Source organism: Adiantum capillus-veneris, chromosome 8, assembly GCF_014529385.1.
Source record: "Adiantum capillus-veneris isolate H3 chromosome 8, ASM1452938v2, whole genome shotgun sequence".
Lineage (NCBI taxonomy): Eukaryota > Viridiplantae > Streptophyta > Polypodiopsida > Polypodiales > Pteridaceae > Adiantum > Adiantum capillus-veneris.
In genome coordinates, this window is record NC_140938.1 from 60,782,444 (window position 1) to 60,795,310 (window position 12,867).

At 45.2% G+C, this 12,867-nt stretch overlaps 1 pseudogene; it reads left to right on the top strand.

Moving 5' to 3' along the window:
• Positions 1–5,032: 5,032 nt before the first annotated feature.
• LOC147452220 (uncharacterized) lies at positions 5,033–11,911 on the top strand (annotated as a pseudogene).
• The last annotated feature ends 956 nt before the right edge of the window (positions 11,912–12,867 follow it).

Consider the following 12,867-nt stretch of genomic DNA (forward strand, 5'->3'; position numbering starts at 1 on the left):
CACATGCATAAAACCTGGTCATAGGTACATAAGATATTGCAAGGGGAAAATAGGTGGCACACCTAGGCACATGGTAGAGAACGAGCCACAATAGATCCCACAATTGACTGCCAGCAAGAGCGCTATAAACACGCATGGGAACCTTTTGGTTCACAAACCATGATCACACTATGAAAAGATTACAAGAACTGCAACGCCTACAAGAAAACGGCCCATAAACAATAAACACATTGAATGAGTAGCGCATGTGCATCTGTAGCAAGAATCCATGGAATTGAAGAGGTGGAAGGATAGGGCTTGCGTCATGTGTCCTAGTCAGTTTTTGTACAGGAGTAGTCTCCTTATGGTTAATTGTAATCAGGACATGAAGTATGATGTAAATGGGCTAAGCTTGCCAGTATGGCCGTCTGTAACTTTCTTGCTTATCTAATACAATCTCTTTGCGCTTATGTTAATAAAAAAAAAAGAATCCATGGAACCTAGAAGCCGTTACACTGATTTGACACATATTTAGACACCTGCAAGAAAACGTAGCATGAAATTCTAAGGCATTAATGAACTAGTGGTGGAGCCGCCACACACATGCACGGACAGAGCTCACAAAGCAAACAACATCACTGATCAGTAAAGTAGATCTACTAACAAAACAGAAGACTTCAGTAAAGCAGGCCCGCCTTCTCCATAGTCATTGCACATGTCAGCATTCCGCATCACGATCGCATTTTCAATGCCTGCGGCCTCTAAAACTTTGCCCTAAGCGGTGACACACCTGCAACAAAATGCAGCATGAAACTCAAACACATTAATGAACTAGTGGACGCAGCCACAGCACACGTGCACACACAAACTTCCCTGCGCATCTGGTGACCTCACCACCGACCTGTCCGCCCTTCGCAAATTGCGCTCTCTCACAGAGGACTCTGAAGCCCGTCTTCTCCACAATCATCGCGTAGGTCTGCATCCCGCATCACCATCGTGCTGTTGATGCCCGCGGCACATCACCCACACCTAAAGCCTCTAAAAAAAATTCCTAAATCGTGACCGTCCACGTGGATGGGAAAGTTCGCCTTAGCCAGCTCAATACCAAGGCCTTTCTTCGGTAGGCCAAAAAAAAAAACAATCAATTTATCCCCCCTATCCATTTCTTTCTCACACTCACACGTTGAGTAAAACTTGTGAGAAAGAAATGGATGAAACGTTGAAGAAAGAAGGGTTAAATAGGAGTTTGAAAAAGGTGGGGTGATGGACGTGACTATTAAATTAAGCCTTTCTCTAATCTCAATGCTTTGGAATTTAGAGTTATACATCCAAGGTAGGAAGAGGTGACTTTCCAGATCACATCATCTCAGATTACGTAAAGGGTTGAAACTTGGCGCTAGCTGCACCAGGGCTAGAAAAATACATTTTTCCTAGCAGAAACAAATAAGGGAAAACTTGAAATTCTCCCGGTTTTTAGGCCAAAATTTCAAGCTTTTGCCGGTAATTACACTAAAACTTGTGTAAATTTGTCAGTTTTCTTAAAGGCAAGCTCAAAATCTAACCGGGATTTTATAATTTCAGCCGGTTAAAATACACTAGACCCTGGTTTTTTTCTAACACTGAGCTGCACCTCTTTGGTCCGCACTCAATTACTTCTGTCTCCATGTGGAGTCTGGACCAGTGCTTAGGAATTTCAAGGAGGAGGCGGACCTCGGTGGGTTGGTGGGGGTGGCTGCCCTGATAGCCGATGTAATTATAGTCCTTGGATGATGTCATGGCTCAACAAGAGCACGACAAGACCTTGTAATTGTTTGGGCTGTCCAATATAATTCACTCACAATTGTGAGTTTTGCAAAAAAAGAAAAACTTGGTAAACCTACATATGAGATACAGTAGAGGTAAATTGACTAAATTTTGAAGGTTTTTACACTTATTTTTCTAAATTTTGCTGATTTTCTCACCTTCAAATTTAATTTGTAGGTGGGATCACATTAAACCTAGGTTTTTCCCAAGCACTGTAAGTGGCCAACATTTCCACATCAAAATTCCAAATTTCCATGATTCTTTGAAATCATGGTGATAAGGGGTATGCATGGAAGTTTCTGTACGGTGTACGAATGCACTTGTCGTAGAATCATACCATATACAATCATATGGCTATACATATACAAATACTGCCCAAATTTGTTTTGGATTTTGTGGGCTATACCTCGAGTCTTTGGTCTTTATGCTCACTCTCTAGGTCGTCTTTCATAAGTTTTAGGTCCTTCAACCTTACACCTAGGTATAGTCCTAAGTGATGAGGTAATTTGTAGATGTTTTTTTATGGTATTGAAGAGCTTTTTTAGAAAACACATACTGCTGCTTATCAGTGGCTACCTCGGGAGCAGGCCTTCCATGCAAGTCATTGAAACTGGCTAATGAGACCATGTGTAAAAGAGAGGGAACTCACAGAAAAGGAAGGGAGAGAGAGAGAGAGAGAGAGAGAGAGAGAGAGAGAGCACGCAGAGGCGTGGGCAAGAAGGCGATAGACGAGAATGAGATATTATAGATTACTACGAATGGGTTTGTTATAGACACATGAGGAGGCAGTTACAGATTCATGGGAATACGGGCCGTTGTGCCTACTAGGATGACAGTTGTGTGGTGATGTGGATTAATTATTCCCACACGCCCCCGTAAGACACATCGTCCATACAGAGGCATGTATGTGTGCATACTGTGATGTGATCATGAGATAGATCTACATGCTTTGGAAAAATACAATATGCGTATGCAATTATTCTTGGTGTGACTTCCGAGGTCTTCAACCTGGATCAAGGTCCGACTTCGTAATGGCAAAGTTCAGCAACTCTGATTGCTTCATTGAACGAGCTTTGAAGGACTTCTTCACGTCCACTCCAGGAGTGATTTCACGAGCTTGTAAACAACATATTCGCCCCCGCAAGCGAAATGAAAATACGAATTCAACTTGGGACGTGTGAGTCGACGTCGAGGGTAAGACTTGAAGCACAAGCATGGTAGAGTGAGAGTTGGTAGGGAGCAGTGACCGACCATGAGAAGCTTCACCTCTTGGATCAAAGTTGATTGGTATCCATGGAAGCAGAGATTTGCCTGGTGCTCGAAATGCTTGAGCATTGGTAAGTGTCAAAGGAAAGTAACTCAGGGGAGTGGTAGCAGCTTGAGAGTCCGTGTGGAAGAGGCTCTCAATGGTAAAGGGTGGAAATGATGCTCAGGTGGGAGGTTTACAACCATGTAAGAAACAAGTAAATCCAGCTTGAAGAATGGATTTGAATAGTTATTTACTGTACCTTTAAGGAGAGGCCAAAGATTGGATTTGCTCAAATCCTTGGAGGAAAGGTGGAAAACACCACTCGATGTAGGAGGCTTGCGAGGTGGCTCGCCGTCAAAGCGGGTCTTCAGTGCTGAGCAAGTTTTGTGTGGGCGTCTTTGGCTAAAACAGCAAAGGTTGAGACCAGGGTGGGGACGGATACCATTACGGCCATCGTCGAGGGAGTAAGAGCTGCAATTGAGGGAGGCTTGCTCCAATCGTGGGTGGTCAGCATTTTAGAGAGCAAGTGTGGAAGCAATATCAATATTGGGAATTGCAGCAGCATCTTTGGCAGCATCGGCTTTGGCTGCACCATTTATGTCCGCAAGGATATTAGCGGCAAGTTCGGCTGCTGTGAGGACTGCACCAGTGTCAGCAGCAGCGTGGGCGCCATCTCTTTTGATGGCAACGAAGTTTGAGACAGTAGCCTTGGTTGCTTTGATGGCTCCACCTGTAGCAACTGCGGCAGCAAGGGAAGGCTTCTTGGCTTCAGGAGCTGTTGATTCCAGAGGGGTGGCGATAGTACCGGCCACAAAAGGCTCGTCTGCAAGTGGTGCAGTAGTCAGTAATGCTAAAAACTTTCTTGGCTGCAGTGTTGGCAGCGGTGTAGTCTGCAGGCAGCAGCAGGAGGTTCAAGATCGTCTTCTTCTACAGAAGGGGTGGGAGCCGTGCTTTGAGCACCAGTAGCGGATGGTGTCTGGTTGTGTTGAGACACAACTGTCTTCTTCTGCAGGGGTGGCGGCAATATTGACCGCAACAGGCTCGTCTACAGAAGGATCTTTGGCTGCAGAAGAGTCTTCGACCTTCAAGTCCCCAAGAAAGTTCGCGATGATGGTTGCACCACCATCAGGAGCTGTAAGTGAGGCAGTGGGTGCAGTATGGCTGTCTTCAAGAGGCCACAGGGCTTAACTAGTAGCAGGGAATTGGGAGTTACACCGGCAAGAAGCCCGGCTTGGGTGGATTGAACCACAGCTGGAGCAGCTAGGTTGGGAGGAAGGTTCAATTATAGCAGCGGCGTCAACAGCACGAGGTAATCTGTGTGCATGCAAGGGGTTGTTGTATGAGGCCTAGGCTGCAAGAAGCGCGCCTAGCAGAAGCCGGGCTTTGAGATTGCGCCTTGACTGGGCTTGCTGCAGAAGGCGTGGGTTGAACGTCCACGAAAGGTTCTACAGTAGTCAATGTCCTGAGAAAGGCGTTGACGATGATGGCATCATCATCAACACCGGCATCTGCGGCTGGGCAGGACTTAAGGCAAGCGGCTGTGCTCGCAGGAAAAGAATCGCAAGGGTACGCATCGCCTGCAAGGAGGGTACTGACCTCGACTTGTAAACAGGGCTGGCAGCCTAATGAAGCTGCAGGGAGGGGCCCGTAGGAGGCAAGGTGGGTTGACCGCATGGCAGCCAAGAGAGCCGGCGATGAGGCTGATCTTTGCATCAACATTTGATGCGCAGGAGGCATGGTTAGTTCGACGCAGGGTAGTGAGGAGAACCAATAAGGAGGGTCTTTGCCTTAGCGAGAAATGTGCAGGGTCATGGTGGGGCTCCGCACAGGGCAGCCAGGATGGCCTGCTGCGATGATACCATGTAAAAGAGAGGGAACTCACAGAAAAGGGGGAAAGGGGGAGAGAGAGAGAGAGAGAGAGAGCACGCAGAGGCATGGGCAAGAAGGCGATAGACGAGAATGAGATATTATAGATTACTACGAATGGGTTTGTTATATACACATGAGGAGCAGTTACAGATTCATGGGAATGCTGGCCGTTGTGCCTACTAGGATGACAGTTGTGTGGTGATGTGGATTAATTATTACCACACCATGTTTCTGCAATAGTTTCTTAATATCTGCTTTTCTTCTACTAGCTATGGTGGAAGTAAACAAATTTCATAATCAATAAACCTTCAATGCAGGCCATTGAAGCTGCCCCAACAGCAGCAAGCTTACGTCCATTTCCACTCCACTCCATTTGATCACCAAGTGTCAGTCTAAACAACAAGAGCTGATGATGGCCTCTCTTCAATTCTGTCGCACCTTGCCAAGCCATTGCCGCATTCGCTTGCATTGCTTTATCACAGCGATTTTTTCCCTGCTGCCCCTTCTTGTGGATGGCCAAGTAGCATCCCCACCCAGGGCTCTGTGCAACGAAGAGGACACACAGCTTCTCTTGGAGTTTAAGCAAGGAATAACCGTGGACCCACTCGGCTTGCTCTCCACATGGTATGATCCAAACACCAATGCCAGCAGTGATTGCTGCATTAATTGGATGGGTGTGTCTTGCGACAACTCTTCACGAGTTCAATCGCTTCAACTTCCAGAGCTCCAGCTTGCTGGCTCCATCTCTGCGTCGTTGGGCTCCCTTCCGTCTCTTGCCTCCCTTGACCTCTCCTTTAACCTACTCTCTGGCCCTCTTCCCCCTCAACTTGGCAATTCTTCGCTCTTGCACACTCTACACCTGCAGCAGAACCTCTTCTCGGGGCCAATACCTCTCGAGCTCGGTCAGCTTTACAGCTTGTTGTCTCTTAACCTAGCCCACAACAACTTCTCTGCACCCATACCATCATCCTTGAGAAATTGCACAGCTCTCTTGTCTGTTGATTTGAGTTACAACAACCTCACAGGTCCCATTCCGTCGGAGCTCGGCAACCTCACTAGCTTGGAAATTCTATTACTCACTGACAATAAGCTCTCTGGAGCCATACCTTCATCAATCCTCCTTCTCCAAAGCCTCTCTTTCCTCAATATCTCTACCAACCTTCTATCAGGCTCAATCAAACTTATAAGCTCCACCTCTTGCAAGGCGCTTGTCACCCTTGACATCTCCAACAACATGCTTGATGGAAGCTTGTCTGATTCCATAGCAGCTTGCTCGCAGCTCCAAATGCTTGCTCTTGGGCAAAACAAGCTCAAGGGAACCATTCCAAGGGCTTTGATGAACTCATCCCTTGTATATTTAGATCTATCTAACAACACCTTAACTGGGACTTTTCCCTCAGAGCTATGCGACATCCCAACACTAGTTCTCATATACATACCATGGAACAGTTTGAGTGGAGAACTCTCGGCATTCATTAACTGCACTAGCTTGAACACTCTCTTCACCACCTTCAACCTTTTCACCGGTCCCATTCCACTAGAGTTTGCCACTTTCAGAGATTTGCAATTTCTTTCTATTGGCTCCAATAGCCACTCCGGCACTATCCCAACCTCGCTTGCAAACTGCACTGGCCTTCAAGGGCTTCTACTATCAGAGAGCAATCTCACCGGTTCCACACCCTCCGAGTTCGGAAGCCTCGTATTCCTCCAAGGATTAGCTATTAGTTGCAACCAGTTAAGAGGCACCATTCCCCCATCACTTGTCAACTGCTCCAACCTGAATTTTCTCGACCTTGATGAGAACAATTTGGAAGGTAACATACCCTCTGAGATAGGAAAGCTAAACGTTAACCTGCTCACCTCTCTCAAACTCTTTCTTAACCATCTAACAGGGCCCATTCCCAAGTCAATCTACAACTGCACAAGCCTCCTCACTCTGGAAGTTGCACAAAATCAGCTCAATAGAACATTGTCGCCCCAAATTCAAGAACTTGGAAACCTGCAAGTGCTCTCTGCTTTTCAAAACCAGCTCACAGGAAGCATCCCAGCGGAAATCGGACTGCAAGGACCTTTGGTCTGTATGGCTAAGTAGCAACTTCTTCACTGGAGAAATACCAAGCACACTTGGCTCTCTCACCATGTTGGAAGAGCTTGATTTAACAACAAATGCACTCAGCGGGCCCTTTCCTTCGTCCATAGGTAGGCTCACCAACCTTACTTGGTTGGCACTCACAGATAATCGTCTCAATGGAAGCTTTCCATCAGAAGTATTAAACTTGTCCAAAGTGGCCTACCTTAGCCTTGGTTATAATCTCTTCACAGGAGAAATACCAGAAGCAATCGGCAACCTAACAGAGCTCGTCCTTCTGCGACTTAGTCACAGCTTTCTGGAGGGACCCATACCAACTTCAATTGGACAGCTCAAGCGGCTTGTCAGATTGTATTTGGGGGGCAACCAGCTGAGCTCCTCCGTTTGGATCTTGGTGACAACCGCTTGAGTGGTGACCTGCCATCTGCAATAGGCAAACTCACAAATCTGGCCGAGGTTTTGAATGTATCTTTCAACCAATTCAGCGGTATAATCCCATCAGAGCTTGGAGCTTTGCATTAATTACAGCTTCTAATCATGGACATCTCTCATAACCAGTTTACAGGGAGTATTCCAGGGTCTCTCGGCAGCTGCGTTATGCTTGAGGCTTTAGATCTCTCCTTCAACAATCTCACTGGACAGATCCCGAATTCGTTCGGATCCCTCCTCAATCTTAAATCCCTTAACCTTTCACACAATAAGCTTCAAGGAAGTATACCCACATCTCTGTCTGAGCTTCCCAGACTTAAAACCCTAAACCTTTCATATAATGAGCTGGTGGGTGAAATCCCTGACAGTCCAGTTTTCCGCAACCTCTCATCAGCTAGCTTCACAAGAAATCCTGGTCTCTGCGGGGAAGTGATAGACAACCCTTGCAAGGCACCCTCTCAAGGCAGGTCACAATTGAGTAGCATGGCACAAGGCTTCATCGTAGGTGGCCCTCTCTGCATTCTTGTCATTATAATAGCTATAGCAGTTGGCTTTCTGTATAGAAAAGCCCAGAGGTCTAAGGCCACAGAGCAACGCGACGTTGATATTGTAGACAAGAACCTGCTGAGACTGAGTGAAAATGGAATAAGAGAGGCAACCAATGGGTTTTCTGAAGATAATATCATTGGAAGGGGGGGATTCAGCACTGTCTACAAAGCTGTCTTAGCAAATAGGGACCCAGTTGCTGTGAAGGTGATGAAGACTGAGGAGGCAGATGACAAATCCAAGGTCGCACACAAGGCATTTGCGTCTGAGCTGCAGACGCTGGGGAAGCTTCCACACCTCAAAATTCTTGGGTATTGTGCTAACCTGGACATCAAGGCCATCATTTTGGAGTTTATACCCAACAGAAGTGTGGAGTACTGGCTTCACGAGCACGATGTATCCCAAGGTAATGTTGTGCCTTGATATGATTTTGCTCTGGCGGGGGAGAGAGGTCAGAGGTGTTAATAATTATGTGAGTAGGGGGTACCAGCTGGAGTAAATTCTATAAAACAACGGAATCTTAGCTGATGCGGGAGTGGGGTGCGAAGGCTGTGGAAGCAGGAGCCCGAAGACGGGGCGGAGACCATGCAAGCAGGTTTCGGGCAGTGCAGTAGGCAGAGTACACACATGCGGACGAGTGACGAGCATGCCAACACAATGCGTGCAAAGAGTGAGCACGCGTGCAAAGAAGCACAGTAATCTTTTTTCTTTTCTAGAGTTGCAGCAGGGAACAACTCGGCGACCTCGTGTGAGTGGTTATGGCGGTGTGGCTGGAGATTTTCGTCTTCATGGGGCAGGTTCGAATGCCCTCTTCTTTTTTGAAAGAGAAGCAAATCCTTAGGGTTCAAGAAGCTGAATGAAGAGAATCCGTACGAATCTCACGTTGAGTTGAATATAATATGCTACAACCCAGTAGTAGGTATGTGAGTAGGTGTTACACATTGTGAATAAGAAATGGAAGAGGGAATCTTCAAAGATGCTCTCAGCTTTGTGAGTTAGAGTTCCGGTGCACCTGTAAGTCGTGCATGATGACTACATCAAGATCCACTAGCAGTGTTGTAGCACGTGCTCTTTCGCTCTCTCATAGATCCTTGATGTAGGGCATCGACAGCAGGAGGAGGAGGACGGGCAAAGGGAGGAACTTTCTCTCTCGTGCACATAAGTCGTTCGCCTCTCTTTCAATCCGTATGCAACAATCACAAGCAAGCAGAAAATGTGCGTAGGCATGACAGGAGGTGAAGATGGGAGAGTGACAGACGCTAGGGGGTGAGCCGCTTCAGAACGATGGAGGCAGGGAGGTACAAAGGAGTTTTGTTTAGGAACTGGCTGCATGAGGGGAGCCGAATATTCGGCCTTAATTAATTACTTTTTCTAAAGTGAAGCCAATAGGTGACTATCACATGAGTGCGCTGTAAAAGGGGCTATGAAATTTAAAAGAAGTCCTTGAACGCACACGCACACGATATACACAATTTATACATAGTGACCCTCCATGATGATTTGCAAAACTATGCTCTTTTCAAAATAGATAAATATCTCAAGTCACAAGATGTACTCTCATGCATGTGCAATATTAACTTGGAATCAACAGGTAGACATTGTCAAAGGTGTAGCTCAAGGTCTTGTTTATTTACATCATGATTACGACAAAGAATGTATTGTCCATTGTGACCTCAAGCCGAGTAACATTCTTCTTGGCCAAGACATGCAGCCTCATATTGTCGACTTTGGAATTGCCAGGATTTTGCAGCATCCAGGCATAGATGCCAACGATGCAGCCAATGCATCAACATTGTCTACAATCTTTCAAGGATCCATCGGCTATGTTCCACCAAGTAGCAGGTGCTCAAAACGACATTTTCATTTCTTTTATATAGAATCTTAGAAGATCCTCTTTATCTTTTAGTAGAAAAAGGGAAGGTGGGGAGGCACGTGGAGAGAGAGAGAAGAAGAATAAGAAGAGAGTTTTAACACTAGGTTGGTAATGGGACACTTTTATGTCCTGTTAAGTGACCATTTTCCTTGAATTATGTCAAAAGTTTCAAAATGAATTTTGAGGTGCTATCTGTCTAGAAAGTTGTCTCATGAGCTGAAAAAAACTCGACATTCTTTTGAAATATCAATTCTATCTTTAACTTTGTCCTTGCACATCATTTCACAACCTAAACTGTGTTGAAAAACGGGTCCTGTTTTTGGCTTTTTTCAACTTTTTGCAACTATACCACTCTAGAATTCATGTTTGCGAGGTCTATAATGCTAGAGAACTATCTTTAGTAGTCCCCAACATGTCCAGATGCTTCTAGGGAGAAATAAATGTTAAAGTTGTAAGTTATTACCAAATTACAAAAATTGTCAAATCCTGTTTTTTAGCCAATTTAAGCTCTTCTATGATTTTTTTGGTGGCGTACATGATATCCAAATGCAGTTTTGATTTTCTATGTCGCATATTGTAACATAAAGCTAATATTCCTTGAGTTTTGGGGCACCTAATACCCTATTTTGCATAGTAGACAACGATGGTTGATTTTTCAATTATAGAAGAAAACGGAACATTCTAGTATATCAAGTATAGCTTTTTCAATATTGTTAGTTTCTTGTGACAACTACATGCATTTTGTAGGTAGTAACCATATCTAGTCATAAGTATCAAATTTGGCTAGATATTGAATAGTTTCTATGGGATTCTACAACTCATAATGTTGAACCCAGTTTTTTCATGTTGCTGTATTTAGCACTTCATCTTTGTCCCCAAGATTCCCCTTGGTAAGAGATGTATTATTCTTTTGACATGCTCCATGGCTCCTTATGAACCTAAAGGACAATAGGGAACTAAGAAAACATGCATATATTATTTGTATTGAGCGTGGCTATAGAAACTTTGTTGATAGGTTTGCAGAATGGTAAAAATTCAACTTTTTTGTACCTAGTTCTTTTGGCAAAACAAAAAATAGTGAGTGAGAAGCAATCATATATTCTTATCACCAACCCATTGAAGTTAATTAGGGAATTTATCTCAAGTCCTACAAAAATCCCTAATCTTATTGTTATGCAACAAAGCGTAAGAAATGATTGTTTTGATAAAAATGTACTGGTCCATCAACTTTGGAGGCTTGGTGTGACCAAAAGATGAGAAATTTTACAAGTTTTTTATTTTTTTCATGTGTAGTAAGCCTTTAATTATAACCCCATGAAAGGATTTTACAAAATGAGTGGATCTACTATGGTTTTGGAGGTTTTTTTAAAAACCCTGAAAGAACACTTTTATGTCCTCTTAAGTTACCAACCTAGTGTTAACGTTGTACGAAACTATCCCAAGAGACCTTAAAAATCTAGCCGGTTTTTCGAGGAGGACAGCAGTCTCTCTTTCTCTCTCCAGTCTGGTGCAGGCTCTTCTCGCATTGGTCTGTCGGTTCGCATTGGTCTGTCGGTAGGGACGAGACAGAAGCGATCCAGATGGAGAAGGTGGAGGGGTGTGGGGTAATGCGGGTGCAAAGCGAGAGAATTCTCTCTCTCTCTCTCTCTCTCTCTCTCATATGCTGGTCTGTAGATCTGGGATTCACGACTGGAGGTGTTCTCTCTCTCTCTCTCTCTCTCTCTCTCTCGTTTGTCTACACAGATGCATGCAGGGCGGATGTGGTGCTCAGAGGGTGTTGTCAAATGTGGTGGCAGGGTAATGGCAGGCACGTCGAGGTCGGCTTCGATGCAGTTGTTAGCATTATGAGGTAAGAGGGGAGGGTTTTCCCGCACAGTGCCGCATGGAGATGAGCAGGTGCCATGGAAGGTCATTGGAGCTCAGAATGTGGGGGAGACAGAGGAGGAACTCTTTATTTCGTGTTAATGCAGAGGTGGCAAGCGCACAAATTGACGCGAGGGTGGGCCTCAGCAGGGTGCGGACAGGACAGGAGGGCATTACTGCGCGGCCATCATGCACATGCGTGCGCTGCTAGAGGTTCTCTCTCTCTCTCTCTCTCTCTCTCTCTCTCTCTCTCTGAGGCGTGCACGGACAAAGCTGTCACTGCTGCAGCAGGTTCGCAAGGGGACCATCCTAAGGGTCGCTTTGAGTTGGTAGAGAGCTTCACTTCGCCCGAACCTGCTCGAGAAGGTCGAGTCCGAACGCCATGAGGGAGAAGGTGTACGAGGGGAAGGTGTGGAGGAAGAATAGCATCGCACAGGAGGTGGAGAAGATCAGAGTGCGACGACGAGGAGAAGAAGAGAAAGCTGATGGTAAAGCAAAGCAGACGAAGGATGGTGTTTTGCAAAGTGTGGCAATCAGGTGCTGCGACCCTGAGTGTACAGTCTCCATCGCCTTGCGAGCAAGCACTCTCAAGCAGAGCTTCGAGCTGGAAGACCTAGAGCTGAGAGGCACGGGTACGACGCATGCCTGTCTACGTGGGAACCGCGGAGGAAAGTGATCTTTCGGTTTTGCTAATCGTGTCGAACGGAATCTTGATGTTAATAACAATTTTATTTTATTTTAGAAATAAATAAAAAGGCACGTTGTAAAATCTTAGTAATTTCCTGTTTAATTCAACCCTTGAAAATTTTGGATCAATAATAGACTGTTGCATTTCTCTCGTATTTTTGTTATGGTTGATTTAATAGCTGATACATATAGTAAGTAGTTACAAGAGAGAGACCACATGGCTTTCCATGAGACCTGTACAAAGCAAGCCATATGCCTCAATTTTACAAAGCAGGAAAAAAGAAGGGCAAAATGCAAAATGTGTGCGGCCATGGAAGGACTTGTTCTTGAGAATAAATTATGGCCATCAATCACATACGAAGCCTATGATAGAGTACCTACAACAAGATTGATGCGTATATTGTTTGATTTGGATATTACTAGTGAGATTGCATATGCTAGATTTTGATGGGACACTAGCAAGTAGAATGCATATGCCAG